Consider the following 22,103-nt stretch of genomic DNA (forward strand, 5'->3'; position numbering starts at 1 on the left):
TGCCAGGAGCTATTTGTGAGTTCCGGTAATTGCGACTTCGGTATTTAGAGAATCGGTAATTTTGAGGATTGGTTAATTGCGATTAGTTATTTTTCCGGTATTTATTTAGCGATTCTTTATTTGCTCACATTTTGGGTTGATGCATTGGGAATCGTTTTTTCACACTCGCTAACGGGTGATTTTAGCGATTCAGTATTTTACCGACTGGATTTTTGCTTGATGCATGTGCCAGTTTGTCTCCTTTGACTGACCATTTGCTTTTTTGCTTTTCCTCTTATTTTGAACTTTTTTTTTCTAGTTAAAACATTCACAGATTCAGCGTTCTGTACATTATGTTTCCTCCTACAAACATTTTTAATAAATTGCTTTGTGATCTTACCAGAAGATTTTTTCTTTTTAGCCACATTATCTTGTACATTCAATACTTGTGGTTGATGTTTCTTCAAGTAATTCTCCTGTCTCTGTTCTTTTCTTCTTCTTTTTTTTCTGGCATGATTTCTCTATTTTAGCGTTGAAAAACAGTATCTGTAAAAAAGAATCACAAATAAATGTATATTAATAACTTTCAAACTCATACTATTCTATTACTGTAGAAACACATTTTATATAAAAACTCACTAAGAAACTATAGCCCTGAAGCATAAGTGTGACGATGGTTAAAACACTACATGCATAGTGCATACTACTTTGAAGCAGTTCATGCCCTAAAACCTACCTCACTAAAAAACAACATGCTAACTGAATGATTACAGTACTATAAGAAGACACATTGGGTGAGTGACAGGGTGTTTGCTAGAAGTGTATGAATACTGACATGGATATTGATGGTGTGAAAGACAAGTGTTTAGGTGATTTGAGACCTACATGCATAGTGGACACGTGTTTTAATCCATCCATATATTAAGGCCTGTCTCAGTCCAATAGTACTGGGATACTGACTGAATGTTTTCAGTATTGCAAGGAGAGTGCCTGGGTGAATTTATAAGTGGCTGGCATTTGGCCAAGTGAATGGATTAGTACATGGTGCTGAATGGGTCACTGGAGTGTATAAGGTAAGTGACAGAGTGTTTGCGGGAACTGTATGAATACTGTCTGGGATATTGAAGGTGTGAAAGACAAGTGTGTAGGTGGCTAGAAACCTACATGCATACTGGATAGACGTTTGAAACAGTCCATAGAGTAACACTTGGATCACTGCAAAACAACCTGGAAGTGTATGAATACTGACTGGGGAATTGAATGTGTGAAAGACAAGTGTGTCGGTGGTTAGAGGACTGCATGCATAGTGAATAGGCGTTTGAAGCAGTCCATGTGCTAAGGCCTGGCTCACTGCATGAGTACTTGGGCACTGACTGAATGTTAGAGTACTGGAAGGAGAGTGCCTGGGTGAATTTATAAGTGGTTGGCTTTTGGCACAGTGAATGGATTACTACATGGTGCTGAATGGGTCACTGGAGGAGTGCAAGGGGAATGATAGGGTGTTTGCTGGAGTGTATGTGTACTGACTGGGGAATTGAAGGTGTGAAAGACAATAGTGTAGGTGGTTAGAGGACTGCATGCATAGGGATTAGGCATTTGAAGCAGTCCATGTGCTAAGGCCTGGCTCACTGCATGAGTACTTGGGTACAGACTGAATGATTAGAGTACTGCAAGGAGAGTGCATGGGTGAATTTATAAGTGTTTGGGTTTTGGCACAGTGAATAGATTAGTCCATGGTGCTGAATGGGTCACTAGAGGACTGCAAGGGGAGCGACAGGATGTTTGCTGGAAGTGTATGAATACTGACTGGGGAAATGAAGTGGCCAGCGTTTGGTGCAGTGAATGGATTAGTACATGGTGCTGAATGGGTCACTGGAGAAGTATAAGGAAAGTGACAGAGTGTTTGCGGGAACTTTATGAATACTGTCTGGGATATTGAAGGTGTGAAAGACAAGTATGTAGGTGGCTAGAGACCTACATGCATAGTGGATAGACGTTTGAAACAGTCCATAGAGTAACACTTGGATCCCTGCTAAACTACCTGAGTATTGACTGAATCATTAGAGTACTACAAAAAGAGTGACTGGGTGAATCTTTTTAAGATTTTGAATTCTAGTGCAGTGAATAGATTAGTACTTACTGCCAAATGAGTCAGTGGAGGTGTGCAATTGAAGTGACAGAGTGTTTATTGGAGTTTATAGATACTGACAGAGAAATTAAAGGTCTGAAAGGCAATTGTGTTGGTAGTTAGAGTCCTCCATGCATAGTCAAAACACGTTTGAATCAATCCATGTGCTAAGGCCTGCCTCACTCCATTAGTACTTAGGTACTGACTGAATGATTACACTATTGCAAGAAGCATACCGGGGTGAATTTATAAGTGTTTCACTTGTGGCACAGTGAATGCATCACTACATGGTGCTGAATAAGTCACTGGAACAGTGCAAGGGGAGTAACAGGATGTTTGCTGGAAGTACATGGATACTGACTGGGGAATTGAAGCTGTTAAAGACAAGTGTATAGTATGTTAGAAGACTGCATACATACTGCATAGACATTTGAAGCAGTCTATGTGATAATGGATGGTTCACTACATGAGTACCTGGAAACTGACTGAATCATTAGACTACTGTTAGGAGAGTGCCTGGGTAAAACTTTTAAGTTTTTCAGTTTTGTCACAGTGAAGAGATTAGTACATGGTACTGGATCAGTCACGGGATGAGTGCAAGATGAGTGACAGGATGTTTATTGAAGTATATAGAAACTGACCAGTTAATTAAAGAAGTGAAAGACAAGTGTGTAGGTGACTAGAGGCCTGTATGCATACTGGATAGGGGTTTGAAGCAGTCCATGTTGTAAGGCCTGGCTCGCTGCATGAGTACTTGGATACTGACTGAATGATTAGAGTACCGCCAAGAGAGTGCCTGGGTGAATTTATAAGTGTTTGGGTTTTGGCGCAGTGAATGGATTAGTATATGGTGCTGAATGGGTCACTAGAGGAGTACATGCGGAGTGACAGGGTGTTTGCTGGAAGTGTATGGATACTGACTGTGGAATTAAAGGTGTGAAAGAGAACTGTGTAGATGGTTAAAGAACTGCATGCATAGTGGATAAGCATTTGAATAAATGCATGTGCTAAGGCCTGCCTCACTCCATTAGTACTTGAATATTAACTGAATGTTTACAGTATTGCAAGGACAGTTCCTTTGTGAATACATAAGCAATGACTGCCTTCTAATTCTACCAACACTTGAGAACAGGAAAGTTTTTAAGCAGTTATGCGTATTCAAAGATATGAAGTACCCAAATGCTTCTCTCACAGTGGTTCCCAAATGCACACAGACTCACAGTGTGATTCTAGACAAGCAACACTATCCCCAGGAGTTTACCAAAACTCATTCACTAGTCTGGAAGGGGTAAGGGGACTGCACACAATCTACATATTTCAGGACTGCACTTTAGTGTCAAAGCCTGACTCATTTAATCAACGCGTAAGCAAAGACTTGCTTCTAATGCCACTAAAACTTGACAACAAGACAGGTTTTAAGACAGTTATCTGTCAGCAAATACACGATGTTACCAAATGCTTCTCTCACAATCCTTACCCAAATGCACACAGACTCACAGTGTGATTCTAGACAAGCAACACTATCCCTAGGAGTTTACCAAAACTCATTCACTAGTCTGGAAGGGGTAAGGGGACTGCACACAATCTAAATATTTCAGGACTGCACTTTAGTGTCAAAGCCTAACTCATTTAATCAAAGCATAAGCAAAGACAGGCTTCTCATGCTACTAAAACTTGACAACAAGACAGGTTTTAAAACAGTTATCTGTCAGCAAATACACGATGTTGCCAAATGCTTCTCTCACAATCCTTACCCAAATGCACATAGACTCACAGTGTGATTTTAGACAAGCAACACAATCCTAGGAGTTTAGCAAAACTCATTCACTACTGTGGAAGGGGTAAGGGTACTGCACACAATCTACATATTAAAGTACTGCACTTTAGTGTCAAAGCCTGACTCATTTTATCAATGCATAAGCAAAGACTGACTTCTAATGCTACTAAAACTTGACAACATGACAGGTTTTCAAACAGTTATCTGTCAGCAAATACATGATGTTACCAAATGCTTCTCTCACAATGGTTACATACATGCACACAGACTCACAGTGTGATTCTAGATAAGCAACACTATCCCTAGGAGTTTACCAAAACTCATTCACTACTGTGGAAGAGGTAAGGCGACTGCATACAATCTAAATACTTCAGTACTGCACTTTAGTGTCAAAGCCTGACTCATTTTATCAATACACAAGCAAAGACTGGATTTTAATGCTACTAAAACTTGACAACATGACAGGTTTTAAAACAATTATCTGCAAGCAATTACATAATTTTATCAAATGCTTCTCTCACAATGCTTACCCAAATACACACAGACTCACAGTGTGATTGTAGACAGACAACTATCCCTTGTACCAAATACATTTACTAGTCTACAAGATCTAAGATGACTGCACACATTGCAGAAAATCTACTACTACAGATTAGTACCAAAATGTTTCTCTCAAAATGATTCCTAAATGCACACACACTCACTGTGTGATTCTAGACAAACAACACTATCCCTTGCACTATACCAAAACACATTTCTTAATCTACGAATACTACATTTTAGTGTAGAAACATGACTCATTTTGCAAATTCATAAACAATGACTGATTTCTAATTGTACCAAAATATAAAAACAGCACAGTTATCTGTCTGCAAACACATGAAAAACACAAATGCTTATCACAGAATGATTTCTACATGCACACACACTGTCAATAAGATTGTAGAGAAAAAAAAGTACTCCCTGCACTTTAGCAGGAGAAATACATTAGTCTCATTAAAATCAAAATAGACCACATACATCCCCTCACAATTAAATAACTCACCTTTCAAGTTGTTTTGTAGATTAAGAAGTACACACACCAGATTTTCTTATACAGAATCTCTGCACTGTTCACCTGTCAGCAAAACCAAAGAATGGCAAATTGTCCCTCTCATTTTCCACACATATACATGTAAACATCAAATCACATTCCATCCCACATAAATTCAAAAGCTAACACACATTTCTATTGGTTAAACATTTTAACCCTTTCCAAATGACATAAATTAGGGTCCAACTAGACCACCAGGTACCTCCAGTAAGCGCCACAGAGCTGCGTTGCAGAGAGGTGTAAAAAGTCGCACGGCCTGGACCACCTCTCTGCAACGCAGCTCAGTGGCGCTTACTGGAAGCACCTGGTGGGCTAGTTAGCCCCCAGGGGCCCTCAGGATTGAAGGGGAATTATTTCCCCAACTTAAAACGCGCCACAGGGCGTGTTTGCACACGTCACCTCAGGCCCCGTCCCCTCCCTTCACCACTGTGTAAACGTGCCCTGTGGCCGTTCTAAGTTGAGAGATTAAGTCCCCTTGAATCCTAAGCGTCTCTAGGGTCAAACTAGCCCACTAGGTACCTCCCGTAAGCGCCACAGAGCTGCGTTGCATAGAGGTGTAAAAAGGGGCGTGGCCTCAGAACACCTGTCTGCAACGCAACTCCCTGGCGCACACTGGAGATACCTGTTGGGCTAGTTGGCCCTCAGGGACCCTCAGTATTGAAGGGGAATTAATTCCCCAACTTACAACTGGCCAGGGGGCGCGTTTGCAGAGTGCTGCAAGGAGGGGGCGTGGCCTCTAGCGCGATGCCGGTCTTTTATTTATTTTATTTTTTTAAGAAGGAGGGCTGTGTGGCCCCCCTTCTTTTTCTAATTTACTGGCCCTGGGGACCCCATCCCCCAGGGCCAGCACCCTAATTTTTTTTGTTGAAAAAAATAAATTTGGGCCTCCCAAGGCCTTAATCGGCCCCGGGGACCCCAACCCCCGGGTCATGGCCTTTTTTTTATTTAAATTCTTTAGGAGGGGGCTGCGTTGCCCCCCTCCTCAGCCCACTTATGGCTCCGGGGACCCCATCCCCCGGGGCCGGCCTTTGTTTTTTATTATTTTAAAAATATATATATTTATAGAAACACCTAGGACATGCTGGACAAACAGTATGTACCTATCACCATGACAATTTGCGTGATATTCATTAAAAGGCGACTATGCATAGAATGAATCCACATGGAATGTATTTACACCGCTAGTGAAGCTCTGACGTGTCTGATGCCCTACCGTGCCTAATCCCGGCGCCCCCGCCGGTGGGTACTCTCCAAGTAGACACCCTTGTCGTTTATTTATACAAACATGGGTAGCTATTGACGGGCACATTTAATATACACGCACACCAAGCCATTCAAAGGGGATTCGACAAAAATTCGACCAAACTATGCAAGAAACCCGCCTCACGGTTAATAAAAAACACATCCACCGCCGGATGTGTAATACTTTTTATTTTACTCTCTGGAAAGGAGACAAACCTAACTTGAGAGTCACAGCGTGCTCCTGGCTGAGCCCAATGCTGTGTTACACCCACCAGTGCCCGCCGATTGCCTCACACCTCTGTGTTGTATTCCACCAGCTAGTGCGTATGCTATGACACTCTCTAGCCCATGTGCACTGTAACACCACCCCGTGAATATGTCATGCCACACTTGCCTTCGCACGGGTTATATTACCCCATCTAATATGCCTTCCTCGATGTGTTTGTTATACCGCACAGCGCTATGCCATACCTATTACAATCTGGGATCCATATCTTTGTCACAGTGCATATGCAACGTTACACTCCCCAGCACATATTTTATATTACAACTTTAGAGACTAGTTATGTTACACAACACTGCCCTGTGCATATTAGACTCCAAGGCGCATATCGCATAGCATGCGCTAGTGCCTGTGCTATCTCGCGCTCTCCAATGAATCTGTCATTGCGCACAATGTATTGCATATTATATTTCACGCCCCGGTTCATCTTATATCACACTTTTTGGTGCAGGGTTTATACCATATACTACATCTAGTTTTCATTTTCAATCGTGCACTCAGGACTATTTTCTATATAACACTGCGTCCACCTACCCTTTTCACGGGCATTACATTTTGCGATGGGGGTGGAGGGTGAGGGGGTGTTTCTGCCAAGTGAGCCCAGAGTCACAGTCACAAACGTCCTCTTCTTCCTGAATAAAAGTGAGATTATGCTACATACTTGTTCATATTTTAAGTAGTTCGCACAGACACACATTTTAAAAACAAAGAGGTTCCCAATACCCACCTTCTCTGAACAGTTAGCTTGCTGCCCCATCCACCTCCTCCCTATCCTCTGTTGTCTGAATCCATGGACTAGCCTCCTCCCTCCTGCCATGCATGGTCTGATGTGCTGCCACTGCCCTCCATTTAGCATGATGCACCAGTCCACTCCTCCTACCCTCCATTGCCCAATTCTATGGCCCATCATTGACCTCCTGCTTAGCCTCTGTGCTTAGCTTGCTGCCCCTATTCTCCTTCCCCCTGCCCTCCGATGTCTTTGTGCATGCCCCTGCTCCATCCTTTTTGCCCACCATGTTCCATGGACCTGCCATTCCTATCTACTCTGAGTGCTCTGTTGAGCTGCCGCTCCCCTCCCACCTGCCTAGCATTGTCAGATGACTGTGACCTGTCCCTGCCACCTCCACTTTGCCTGTCCACATGCCATGCCCCTATCCCCTATCCCCTTCCTCCTGTCCTCCATGGTCCATTTTACTGCCACACCCTCCTGCCCTCCCTGATCTGTTGTGCTGCAACTGCTCCTCCTGCCTGCCCCACGCAGTCTGTTGGGAGGCCCCTTCCCCTGAACTCTATTGTCTGTGCCCAGGTCCTCTCCTGACCCTCCCTTCTATCCTCATTGGTCCTTTGTGCATGCCCCTGCACCCTCCTTCTTGCCCATCATAGCCATTGTGCTGCCACTAACCCTCCCGCTTGCCATGCATGGTCTTCTGTGCTGTCATGGCCCCTCCCACCTTCCCTGTGTGGTCAGATAGCTGCCCCTGACCCCCTCCCACCTTCCCTCCATGGTCTGTGTGTCTGCCACCATAGTCTCATTGTTGCTCTCCATGGTGTGTCTTGTTTCTAGTGCCCATCCTGCCTGACCTCTGTGGTCATCTTGCTGCTCCTGCCCTGCCACCTTGCCCCCAGCCCTCTGTTTCCATGTGCAGACCCCCTATTCCCTCCCTCCTGGCTTGTCTGTTCCATTGTAATGCCCCTGATCCGTCCCTCCTGCCCTTTATGGTTTGTTATGCTGCAGATTTCTCTCCTGTCTGTCCATTATGGTCAGCTAGCTACTTTTGCCTCTTTCCCATCTGTTCTCTGTTGTCCATGTGCATGGTCCTGTCCCCTCCCTATTGCTTTCTATGGATTGTTGTGCTGCACTCCCGTCCCGCATGCGCTGTGTGGTGTATTGTGCTGCTGCAAACCCTGATGCCTGCCCTGTAGGGTCAGTTTGGTGCACCTCTCCATGTCCCTTATGTCCTGTGTTATCCGAGTCCATGTCCCTACCCCAATTCCTCCTGCCTACCATGATTCAATGTACTATTCTTGCGAACATTTTAAACTTGGTAATAGGGAGATTTTGAAAAAAAACCTGGGGTATTGATTTTCCCCTTTGAGTTACATTGAAAAAGAGGAGATTGTAGACAGGAGACAGATCAAATAAAGCCCATTTGAGCTTAAAAACTTTGGACGTTTCCTGGCTGAAACGGGTCTGTTGGCATGTATGGTTGTACTACCACTGCCTCTTGCTTCTGCCCACAATGGTCTATTATATTGCCACAGCCTCTCTTGCCAGTCCTGTATTGTTGGTTTGTTGCCCCTGCCCCCCTTTCCACTTCCCTCCATCGTCTGTTGTGCTGCCACTGCCCTTCCTGCCTGCCCAGTGTGGTCAAATTGTTGCCTCTGCACTCTCCTACCTGCCTTCAATTTTCAGAGTGCGTGCCCCTGGCCTCTGCCTCTCAACAGTATCCCAATGAACAACTAGATTGCTAACATTCTATATTTATTACAATAGTGTGGAACGCCTGACGTCATCTTGATGTAATCAAAACTGTAATACCTAGAGTATTTCCTTTAGAAATTACATATGTGAGAGGGTCTTATTTGCATCAAAATTATGGTTAGTGCTCTAAAAAACTAAAATGAGGACATATTTTCTGAGTTTTCAAATAGCGACAAAGAACTTTTAAATTATTTGTAATCTTTATGTTTTTTTATCCAGTTGACCACTTGATTAAATGTTGCACCTTGGCGAGAGGATGTGGTGTTACTTCCAGAGCTGCAGACTTTACAACTGGGGAACCAGGTTGGAGTTTCTGCTTCAGCTCAACATTCTGTGATTGTGGTCAAATCACTTAGGGCCTCATGTAGGAAGCCAAATACCGGTCGGTAACGGCCGATTTTCGGTAATTATACCGTTACCGACCGGTATTTTGGCTTTTGAGATGTAGGGGGAGAATTTCATGATTCGGTATTTACCGAATCGGTAAAATTACCGAATCGGTAATATTACCGATTCGGTAAATTTACCGATTCGGTAAATACCGAATCATGAAATGAGATGTAGGGGGAGTGTGTGGTGGGTGTGGGGATTCGTTATTTACCACCAACTAAAGGTTGGTGGTAAATGACGAATAGGTGACAAAAAGCATTTTTGTGCACGTTTAAGTGTGCAATGTGGCAGACATACATGCTCTTAGGGCATGTATGTGCGCCACATGTGCACACATGGCCGAATCAGGGGTGCAACAGGGTGTCAATGTGACACCCTGCCACCCTTGCATGTGCTCCCCCATTACCAAATCGGTATTTACCGATTTGGTAATGAGGCATACCTTCCCATCAATGGGAAGGTATGCCTCATTACCGAATCGGTAAATACCGATTCGGTAATTACCGAATTTTTCCGATTCGGTAATATTTACCGACTCATTACCTACATTCCATTTACCACTTCATAAATACCGAATCGGTATGATTCGGTATTTATGAAGTGGTAAATGCCAGCCCACCTACATAAGGCCCTTAATCTCCCCATGTCTACAACCAAAATGAATTTGATCTTGTGTGATGTAACCAATGCTCATGTAAAGCATTCAAATACCTGACAAGTCTGCACTATATAAAACTGCAAATACACAAAAAATAAGTGTTTTGCACACTTCTGTCATTGGGCTACATGTGGGCTACATGTGGGTGATATTTGTGCTGCATTTAGGTTCTTTTGTGTCTGGTGGACATCTTGGGAGATTTATTTGTTATGATGTTTCCTAATTTCCTCATTTACTGCAGTCTCCTCAGTAGGAAATGCTTTCAGTTTTTTACTTTGATTCCATCAAGAAGGTATTCAGATATGTCACACATTTGCCATAAATTCTGAATGTTAGCACTCTAGTTGCTCATTAGATCACTGTAGTAAAGCTACTACTCACCACGGAAGTCTGCTGCTGGTATTAAAAGTGCATGTTTCAGTCTGCATATCAGAATTTTTTAATGAAATAGAAGAGGATTTGAGAAGTCACTCAAAATGTGCCCTAATTTTTCTTTCTTCAGCACTAATCATAATTTCTATGGCAAAATGAACCCCCTCATTGTGTTCCTTTTTATATTAAATGTTTTAAGTGTTACCAGTTTATTCCCATCAAGATGGCTTCAGGTGTGCCATACTTTTGTCATATGTAAGACAGTAAGTGCTCTAGTTGTTCTTAAGAACACTCTGGGACATTCTGTCATTGGGCTATACTTGGGCTACATCTGGGTGATATTTGGGCTACATTTGGGCTCTTTTGTCTCTGGTGGCCATCTTGGGAGATTTATTTGTTATGAAGTTTCCTAATTTCCTCACTTACTGCAGTCTCCTCAGTAGGAAATACTTTCAGTTTTGTACCTTGGTTCCATCAAGAAGGCATTCAGATGTGTCACACATTTACCATAAATTCTGAATGTTAGCACTCTAGTTGCTCATTAGATCACTGTAGTAAAGCTACTGCTCACCAGGGAAGTCTGCTGCTGGTATTCAAAGTGCATGTTTCCGTTTGCATGTCAGAATTTTTTAATGAAACAGAAGAGGATTTGAGAAGTCACTCAAAATGTGCCCTAATTTTTCTTTCTGCAGCACTAATCATACTTTCTATGGCAAAATGAACCCCCTCATTTTGTTCCTTTTTAAATTAAATGTTTTAAGAGTTACCACTTTATTCCAATCAAGATGGCTTCAGGTGTTCAATACGTTTGTCATAAGTAGGACTGTTAACGCTCTAGTTGTTCTTCAGAGCACTCTGGGAAGCTGCAGTAGAACACAAAGGAATCAACTGACAGTCTCTGCCCTTGTTGGATGTACATGTTTTACTTAGAATGTCAGACTTCATTCTCACATGACTGAGAAAGATAATGTGAATTTACAGAAAATATGCTCTCAGTTTAGCCTATAGATCGCCTTCCAAACCTCTGTGGGAAAAGCATGAGAAAATAGTTTTCTCTCAAACATGATTCATGATATCACAGTAGAAGGCTTTTTGACATGGTAAAATAACCTTAGAACACACCACAATTCCTAAAATGAGTATGGTACCATCAACAAATGATTTATAATGTAACTAAAGTCTTAAAACCTTCTATTAACTGCAATGCTTTTTAATGAGGTGATATCATGTATATTGGTCCCAAGATGGCTGCCAACATTTCTTGAATGAAGTACTGACAGCCAATCAGATCTCACGATGAGATGTCTGGTTAGGCTCCGCCGAAATATATCTATCTTTTTAACTCTAATTTTCTCAGGAACTACTGAACGGATTTACACCATTTTAGCAAAAGGCAGGAGTCTGAACTGAGGACTACCTCTTTGCCAAACTTGGTGTAATTCCGTTCAGCAGTTCGGGCTGTAGCTGCGTCAACAGGTCCTATGGGAAAATGCATGGGGAAAATGCGTTTTGGGACCCCCCTTATTTCTCGGCCCCCACTTGACAAATAACCGTGAAAGTTTCAGGATAGGAGCGGATCAGAGCTGGCCAAAAGTTTGGAAAATTTCACGAAGATTTGTCAATCTGCACCAACGTTATTCCAAATAGAATGTTGTGGATTTCCTATGGAAAATTGGTCCTAACTATAACTACCTACTGGTGACTGCCAGTAGGTAATACACATACATATATATATGTGCATATATATGCATATATATATGTGCATATGTGTGCGTGTAGAGGGAGGTAGAGAGAGGTAGAGAGGTAGAGGTGTAGAGGTAGAGTGAGAGAGTAGATGAGGAGTAATAGAGAGTAGAGAGTGAGTAGTAGAGAGTAGTAGAGTGAGTAGTAGAGAGTGAATAGTAGAGAGTGATTAGTAGAGAGTAGTAGAGAGTGAGTAGTAGAGAGAAGTAGAGAGTGGGTAGTAGAGAGTGAGTAGAGAGTGAGTAGTAGAGAGTAGTAGAGTGTGAGTAGTAGAGTGAGTAGTAAAGAGTAGTAGAGAGTGAGTAGTAAAGAGTAGTAGACAGTGAGTAGTAGAGAGTGAGTAGTAGAGAGTAGTAGAGAGCAAGTAGTACGATTGAGTAGCAGAGAGAGAGTAGTAGAGAGTGCTAGAGAGTGAGTAGTAGAGTGAGTAGTAGAGAGTAGCAGAGAAGGAGTAGTAGAGAGTGATTTGTAGATAGTAGTAGAGAGTGAGTAGTAGAGAGAGAGTGGTATAGAGAGAGTAGTAGTTAGTGAGTAGTACAGAGTAGTAGAGTGAGTAGTAGAGTAGTAGAGAGTGAGTGGTAGAGAGTAATAGAGAGTAGTAGAGTGAGCAGTAGAGAGTGAGTAGTAGAGAGAGTAGTACAGAGTAGTAGAGTAGTAGAGAGTGAGAAGTAGAGCGTGATTAGTAGAGAGAGTAGTAGAGAGTAGTTGAGTAGTAGGGAGTAAGTAGTAGAGAGTGAGTAGTAGAGAGTAGTAGAGAGCGAGCAGTAGAGAGTGAGTAGTAGAGAGTGAGTAGTAAAGTGAATAGTAGAGAGTGAGTAGTAGAGAGAGAGTAGTAGAGAGTGAGTAGTAGAGAGTAGCAGAGTGAGTATTAGAGAGTGAGTAGTAGAGAGAGAGTAGTAGAGAGTAGTAGAGAGTGAGCAGTAGAGTAATAGAGAGTGAGTGGTAGAGAGTATTAGAGAGTAGTAGAGTGAGTAGTAGAGAGTAGTAGAGAGTGAGTAGTAGAGAGTGAATAGTAGAGGGTAGTAGAGAGAGAGTAGTAGAGAGTGAGTAGTAGAGAGTGAGTAGTAGAGAGTAGTAGTGAGTGAGTAGTAGAGCGTGAGTAGTTTCAGTCAATCAGTGTCAGTGTCAGTCAGTGTCAGTGTAAGTCAGTGTCAGTGTCAGTCAATCAGTGTCAGTCAGTGTTAATAAGTCAGTGTCAGTCAGTCAGTGTCAGTCAGTCAGTGTCAGCTAGAGCAGCTCTGCTGACCTGGTTCTCTGGATCTAAAGCAACTCTGCTGACCTGGTTCTCTCCCTCTAAAGCAGCTCTTCTGACCTGGTTTCTTTGGCTCTACAGCAGGTCTGCTGACCTGGTTCTCTGGCTCTAGAGCAGCTCTGCTGACCTAGTTCTTAGTAACCCTGGGCGTAGTTCGCGAAGTAGCAGTTCGCGAAGCTACGCAAAGTGCAGTTCGCACTACGCGAGCTGCGCATAGCACTTCGCGAACTGCGTAGTACCTTGTTCGCACTGTGCCAGATATCGTTTTCAATGATTGCAAAGTGCGGACAAGCAACGGCACTGTGCAATCATTGAAAATGGCATCTTGCACAGTGCGAGCTGTAGTTTTCTGCTGCTCGAGTAGATTTTTACTTGAGCGGCAGCTTTCTCAACGCGAACTGGTAGTTTATCATCGCTAGCGGTCGCGAGCATACGCGACCACTCGCACTGAGAAACCTGACCTCCTCGCGTTGGGAATCTCGCCGGGAGGTTTATTTTCCATGCTCGCGATCGCCAATTTGATGTTGCTGATCGCGAACAAGGAAAAAGTCTCGCCAGGATGTCATTTTGCTTGCTCGCGGTCCCCAACTTGACGTTGAGGACCGTGAGCAAGCAAAAAATGACCGCAGCACTACGCAACACTACGCTACGCATGTTCGCACTGTGCTACGTGCAGTTCGCATAGTGCGAAGTAGCGCGAACTTCGCAAACTACGCGAGCGTAGCGTAGTGCTTTGCCCAGGCTTAGTTCTTAGGCTACAGAGCAGCACTGCTGATCTGGTTCTCCGGCTCTACAGCAGCTCTGCTGACCCGGTTCTATGGCTCTAAGGCAGTTCTGCTGACATGGTTCTCTGGCTCTAGAGCAGCTCTGCTGACCTGGTTCTCTCCCTCTAGAGCAGCTCTGCTGACCTGGTTCTCTCCCTCTAAAGCAGCTCTACTTACCTGGTTTCTCTGGCTCTACAGCAGCTCTGATGACCTGGTTCTCTGGCTATAGAGCAGCTCTGCTGACCTGGTTCTTAGGCTCTAGAGCAGCTCTGCTGAACTGGTTCTCTGGCTCTAAAGCAGCTCTGCTGACCTGGTTCTATGGCTCTAAAGCAGCTCTGCTGACTTGGTTCTTTGGCTCTAAAGCAGCTCTGCTGACCTGGTTCTCTCCCTCTAAAGCAGCTCTGCTGACCTGGTTTCTCTGGCTCTACAGCAGCTCTGCTGACCTGGTTCTCGGATTCTAGAGCAGCTCTGCTGACCTGGGTCTCTGGCTCTAGAGCAGCTCTGCTGACCTGGGTCTCTGGTTCTAGAGCAGCTCTCCTGACCTGCTTCTTAGGCTCTAGAGCAGCTCTGCTGACCTGGTTTACTGGCTCTACAATGGCTCTGCTGACCTGGTTTCTCTGGCTCTACAGCAGCTCTGCTGACCTGCTTCTCTGCACTCACGATGCACACACCCGACTTCGCGAACAAATATTTTAAAATAATACAAGTTTATTATAAGTACAAATATATTATTTTTATGAATATCTTAGATATTCTCTTGCCCTAATATGTATATTAAAGACACATACATATCATTTTGGAACATAATATTTTTTGTGGGAGTTGCGCACCCAAGTACATATAGGACGTCACGCGGGATCTGCAACCGCACAAGCATCTCGTACCGTAATGCGCATGTGTTGCAAATGCATGGGAGCAGGAGTCGCGGACTGGTCGCATACCAATCGTGCACATCATATAATATTAAATGTATATGATGCAACTGAATAACACACAGCCATCGCACACTGTACGTGGATCCTTCAGGACTTTTCTAAAATGGCGGCTAGAATGCGCACACCCACCATGATGTGTAAGCTTTGAGTGCGCAACTCCCCCAAAAAATGAGATTTTTTTTTAAAGAAAATAATATAAATATATTAAAATAAAAAATGAAAACAAGAAATATTAATTAATATTTCAGTTTGAATTAAAAAAAATTTTTTTTTGCAATTTTCAGGAAAATATATGTTATTTAATGAATTAATTTATAAATAAACAGTTAAAAAACTGTAGAAAATCAGTACAAAAAAATAGGTATAACTACTATCACACTTAAAAATTAGCATTTAAAAACCTTTGAAATTCACTGAAAAAAAACATAGGTTTCAGAGACGTTATGGTTCGAAATTAGCATTTAAAAAACCTTAGAAATTCACAGAAAAAAAGCAAAGGTTTTAGGGGTGTTATAGTCAGCTGGCCATTTCACTTGTACACAACCATAGAAATTCCTCTGTTATAGTTAGTTCTGCTAACTATAACTTGCGTGCCCGCAATGCACTGCTGATGATGTCACATATTGCATCATTCATGACATGGTCAGTGACATCACTGATGACATCTCAAATGACATCACTGATGACATCATCCACATGAAAATCTGATACACCTCATCATACACTAGTATAACCTTTCATCACTCACTGTAAAAAACATTGTACCATATTTGAAACCATTGATGTTCATAGATGTGTGAGTGGGTGATTCACTGGGTGTATGGCTTCAAGACTGCATCTGTGAATGTCTGTATGGGTGGGTGGGTGTGTGTGTGTATGGGTATGTTGGTGAGTGAATTGAAGTCTCAGTGGTACATGTGTGAGTAACTACATATGTGAAAGGCAGTATATGTGAGTTTTGGAGTATATACATGACTAGATGTGAGAGTGAGTGATTGTTAGAGTGGCTGTATAGATGAGTGTGTGCTTGTATCAGTGATTGTATAAGAGAGTAAGTATGTGTTAGTATCTATATGAATAAGTGAGCTGGTGTGTATATAACTGGATAGGTGAGTAAATAGGAGTGTGATTGATTCTTTGCATGACTGGCTAGGTGTGTGAGTAACTCTATGGATGAGTGGCAGTGTGAGTGTCTGTATAGGTGTATGAGTGCATATGATAGTGCTGTATTGATGAGTGACTGCATAAATGAGTGACTGTATGGGTAAATGAGTGGATGTGTGTGTAGACCTAAGAATCAGTGAGTGGGTATATAGTAACTAGTATTGGTGTGTCTATGGTTTCGAAAGTGGTAGTCTTTATTTTAGAGTGGGTGTATCACAGGTTATATTAGGGTGTGAGGAGGTGCATCAGATTATCAGGTGGATGATGTCATCAATGATGTCATTAGTGATATCATTTGAGATGTCATCAGTGATGTCATAAGTGATATCACTGACCATGTCATTAATGATGTAATATGTGAAGTCATCAGCAGTGCATTGCAGGGGCGCGAGTTATAGTTAGCTCAACTAACTATAACGGCTGATTTTCTCTGGTTTTGTACGAGTGAAATGTCCAATTCACTATAACGTCCCTGAAACCTGTGTTTTTTCAGCGAATTACTAAGGTTTTTAAATGCTTATTTCTAACTATTACGTCCCTGAAACCAATGTTTTTTCAGTGAATTTCTGAGGTTTTTTAAATGCTAATTTCTAACTATGCCGACAGAGGTAGGACATGTGCAGAAAGAGGAAGAAAGATGCAGAAAGAAGCAAGAAAAATGCAGAAAGAGGCAACAGAAGTCCAGAAAGAGGAAGAAAAGTACAGAAAGAAGCAAGAGATATGCAGAAAGAACCAACAGAGGTGCAGAAAGAGGCCTTGTTACAAAGTCATCCTGTGCCCTGGGCACCCCCAACATTTTGCTGACTGGTCCTGGAGGTTACTGACTCTGACTGAACCTGGGCTCTGCCTAACCAGACCTGGAGCCAGTACTATGCTGAAAGAAACTTAAACTACAGTGAAAACACCTACATACACTAGGATACACTATGGGTTAGGGTGCCCCTGTGATTGACATAACCTCCCCTGTGAGGACGTAGTACATAATAGGGCAGGAGGATTAAAAGTAACTGTAAGTCCATAGCATATAAAAAGGCATGGCACTTTAGAGGCCCTCCGCCCTTTTCTGCACTTGCATACGTGCACTGCAGAGCCTGAGGTCAGGTTAAAAGTAGCTCTGTGTGAGCAGAAAGAGGCAAGAGAGGTGCAGAAATAGGCAAGAGAGGTGTAGAAAGAGGGAATAAGGGTGCAGAAAGAGGCAAGAGAGGTGCAGAAAGAATCAAGAGAGGTGCAGAAAGAAGCAAGAGAAGTACAGAAAGAAGCAACAGAGGTGCAGAAAGAGGAAAGAGGGGTGCAGAAATAGGCAAGAGAAGTGTAGAAAGAAGCAACAGAGGTGCCGAAAGCAGGCAATTATCGCGGCATTGAACCCAGAGAACACAGTTTTAAACATAAGCCTCAAAATGTTTATTCACAGTGCATATCGCAAATTCAACCAGCAAATTGCAGGCCTGGCAACAATCTTGAGGATGCGCATAGGTGACTAAAACAATAGCAAATCTATGAAGCTTTATTTCAGTACAACCGGTGTTCTGTGGCCCTGCTATACTATGGAATGCGATCCAGATGACTCGATACTGACTATTGGCAACTGACAGCTGCTTCAGTGAACTGTCCTTATCTCATGGGTCTCTCTGCAATTCATTGTCTTACTTGTAGATTTTAGCAGCAACACTTATTCTTTTTTTACATTATTAATTGCTTTTAATGATATTATGCTGCTATCTGGTTTTAAAACTCTTAGTCCTATTACACTTTTGTTATTTTACTCACTTAGTTTTGTATACGTATGGTATGTATGTCTTGGTTTTGTGATTATATTTTTAATCAAATAAAGTACCACTCCCAGGTGCCAAAAGTGGGAGAGAAGTTCAGAAAGAGGCAGCAGAGGTGCAGAAACACACAGATGAGGTGCAGAAAGAGGGACAGGGGTGCAGAAATAGAGAAGAGGGGTGCTGAAAGAGGCAAGAGGGGTGTAGAGATTTGCAAGAGAGGTGGTGCAGAAAGTAGTAAGAGCAGTGCAGAAAGAAACAACATAGGTGCAGAGGGAAGCAAGAGGGGTATAGAAAAAAGAAAAAGAAGAGCAGAAACAAGCAAATGAGATGCTGAAAGAGGCTAGAACGGAGCTGAAAGAGACAAGAGAGGTGCAGAAAGAGGCACGAGAGGTGTAGAAAGAAGAAAGAGAAGTGCAGAAAGAAACAACAGAGGTGGAGAAAGAAGCAATAGCAATGCAGAAAGAACCAAAAGAGGAGCAGAAAGAGGCTGAGAGGTGCAGGAAGAGGCAAGAGAAATGCAGAAAGAAGCAAAAGAGGTACAGAAAGAACCAACGGAGATGCAGTAAGAGGGAAGAGAGTTGCAGAAACAGGTAAAAGAGGTTCACAAGGAGGGAACTGGGGTGCACACAGGGGCACGAGAGGTACAGAAAGAACCAACAGAGGTTCAGAAAGAGGCAGGAGGGGTGCATAAATGTGCAAGATAGTAGCAGATAGAAGCAAGAGCAGTGCAGAAAGAACCAACAGAGGTGCTGAAAGAAGCAAGAGAGGTGCAGTAAGAGGCAAGAGAAGTGCAGAAAAAAGCAAAATAGGTGCAGAAAGAGACAAGAGCGGTGTAGAAAAAGGCATGAGAGGTGCACACAGAGGCACAAGGGAAGCAGAAATATGTAAGAGAGGTACATAAAGAAGCAAGAGAATTGCAGAAAGAAGCAAGATGGGTGCAGAAATAGTAAGAGAAGTGCAAAAAAGAAGCAACAGAGGTGCAGAAAGAGACAGGAGAACTGTAGAAAGAGGCAAGAGAGTTGCAGAAACAGGCACGAGATGTGCAGAAAGAGGGAAGAAGGGTGCATAAAGAGGCAAGAGAGGTGCAGAAAGAAGCAAGAGAACTGCAGAAAGAAGGAAGAGAAGTGCAAAAAGAACCAACAGAGGTGCAGAAGGAGGCAAGAGGGGTGCAGAAATCAGAAGAGCAGTGCAAAAAAGAAGCCACAGAGGTACAGAAAGAGACAAGAGAACTGTAGGTAGAAAGAGGCAAGAGAGTTGCAGAAACAGGCAAGAGATGTGCAGAAAGAGGGAAGAGGGGTGCAGAAATTTGTAAGAGCGGTGCAGAAATTTCCAAGACAAGTACAGAAAGAAACAAGAGCACTACAGAAACACCCAAGAGTGGTGGAGAAAGAGGCAGGGCGAGTGGAGGAAGAGGCAAGAGAAGTGCAGAAAGAAGCAACAGAGGTGCAGAAAGAGACAAGTGAACTATAGAAAGAGGCAAGAGAGTTGCAGAAACAGGCAAGAGATGTGCAGAAAGAGGGAACAGGTGTGCAGAAAGTGGGAAGAGAGGTATAGAAAGAGGTAAGAAGGGTACATAAAGAGACAAGAGGGGTGCAGAAAGAAGCGACAGAAGTGCATAAAGAGGCAAGAGAGTTGCAGAAACAGGCAAAAGAGATGCAGAAAGAAGCAAGCGTAGTGCATAAAGACCCAACAGAGGTACAGAAGGAGGCAAGAGGGGAGCAGAAAGAGGCAAGAGAAGTACAGAGAGAACTAAGAGACATGCAGGAAAAGGGAAGAAGGGTGCAGAAAGAGGCACGAGTGGTGCAGAAAGATGGAAGAGAAGTGCAGAAAGAAGCAACAGAGGTGCTGAAAGAGGCACAAAGGGTGCAGAAAGAGGCTAGAGAAGTACAGAAAGAGGGAAGAAACGTGTAGAAAGTGGCAAGAGAGTTGTACAAAGACGGAAGAGGGTGTGAGAAGTTGGCCTGGTATATGCTGTCCACTAGTTATAGTGGGCACCCTGTACCAGTCCAAACAACCCCTTATTGGTTATAGGTTAAAGACAACCTTCATTGAAAGCTATCCTAGTGGCAGCTATGGAGATCAGCCTTCAGGCTAAGTCTTGAAAGAATGTAAAGCAGCTTGTTTTACCAGTCTATAATCTCTTGAGTGGCTAAATGAAAGACAACCACACCAGGTATATATAAAATATATGTATTTATTTCGAAACACACCCTCCTAGTCTCTTTATTAGGCTAGAGGTCAAAACACATAAGTTGCGCTTAAAATATCACAGTAATAAGCACAAATACACGTCAGGCCCTGGGGTGAGCCTAACCATATACTAATATAGTAGTATAAGACCCCACGACTTAACTAGACACAAGACCTAGAGCCTGTAGAATCGCTGGGACCCCAAGGAACCACCCAAGGTAGTGACACAGGGGACCCACAGGGGCCGTGTGCAGTGTGAGAACACAGCTGCGAGCTCCCGTTAGCTTCTATGGGGAAAGTCGCGTTCGATTTTGAAAGATTAGGGACACTTAGAAAAGAGTCAGGACCAAACTCTTTGGGATTTTGGAAGTTCTAGAGTCAACACCCACTGGAGCACCAGAGTACTTGAGTTACCTCACCCAGAGAAGCCGGGTGCATAGGTGTCAAATGGTGTTGGGTCGCGTTGTCGATTTCAATGGAAGCTGGCAAAGAAATGCTGCTGCCGGGAAGATGCGAAGTGTCCAAAGAGATCCAAGCCTGGATCGAAGTCAAGAATAACCTGAAAGCAGAGGGGACAGAGTCTGCCTCACTTGTCAGTGACCAGGAGGATGATAGGCAGATGCCCACCGATGTCAGGTGATTTCAGGTGAAGGAGGTGAAGCTTGACTCTTCAGGCACGAGGACCAGGAGGTGTCGAGGATGACCAGGAACTGGATTCAAGCTGTCCCACAAAGGATGTCGAGTGCTGCAGTGTCAGTGCCCGGATTGGACACAACAAGCCTTGGCAACAGCAACCCACGCAGAAAGGAGAAAGATGCTTCGGTGCAGACCAGCAAGGTCTGGGAGACTCACCACTTGGTTGGGAGTCAGAGCATGTCTGAAGCAACCTGGGAAAATGAAGGAAAATCAAAGTTACCCTCTCAGGGACCCACCAGTCGATGGACCAGGGATCGCGAAGGGGCCTTGAGAAGAAACACAAAATGGCGGTCCACGGGTCACTCGAGGTGACTGGGCCAACAATCTTCAGTGGATTCTCTGCTCGAGGTGGGGGCTACAAGTAATCCCAAGCACGACTTCAAGAGACATTGAGAAGTCAATGCACTTGCACATTTTCCCGGTGACCAGGAGTTCTGGTTCCACACTACTCACGAGGGCTGCAGGTCTCAGCTTTGCTGGGGACTTGGGTCGGCCTCTGAGATGTCTGGCAATCTTCTTCCTGGGCTGCAAATACTCCGGAGTCCGGCGGGAGCTTCAGAGATCCAGACTGGCAAAATGCTTTGTTGGTGCCTGCCAAGCAGGGGAGTCACTCCTTGACCCCAAGGGAGATTTCTTCAGTCCTCTAGTCTTTAGTAGAGCATAGAAGTTCCAGGATTCAGCTTCAGAGTTTCATCCAGGGATATCTAAAGTCCTGTTGCCAGGGGTTCCTTACTTATACCTAAGGAAGGGGTAGGACTAACTCTTGGGACCCACCTATGGGAGGGTTTGGAAAGAGGGATGGCTACACCCATTTCCTTTGTCCAGTTTTGCACCAGAGCAGGGGCTGGAAGCCCCTGAACCAGTTTGAGCTGGACTATGCACAGGGACACCAAATGTGACCTCAGTGTGTGACTTCAAAGCACTCTGAGAGTGCTCCCACCCAGTCTCAATACACATAAGCCTGTCTGGGAGGTGGTTACACCTCCCTGTGACAGGAAACCTATTGTCCAGGCCTCCCCTGATGGAGTTTCGGTCAGCAGGTGGAGGTCAGACCTGTGTCTGTAGCTGCAGCAACCATTTTGTGATGCCAGGGCTCTATTAGATTTCTACCGGGTATACCAGTACTGCCATGTCTCTCCCTCTAGAAGGGTGGGATCATATCCTCACATCAAGAACTGATGTGGGT

The sequence above is a fragment of the Triturus cristatus genome, chromosome 1_2 (genome assembly GCF_964204655.1).
Source record: "Triturus cristatus chromosome 1_2, aTriCri1.1, whole genome shotgun sequence".
NCBI lineage: Eukaryota > Metazoa > Chordata > Amphibia > Caudata > Salamandridae > Triturus > Triturus cristatus.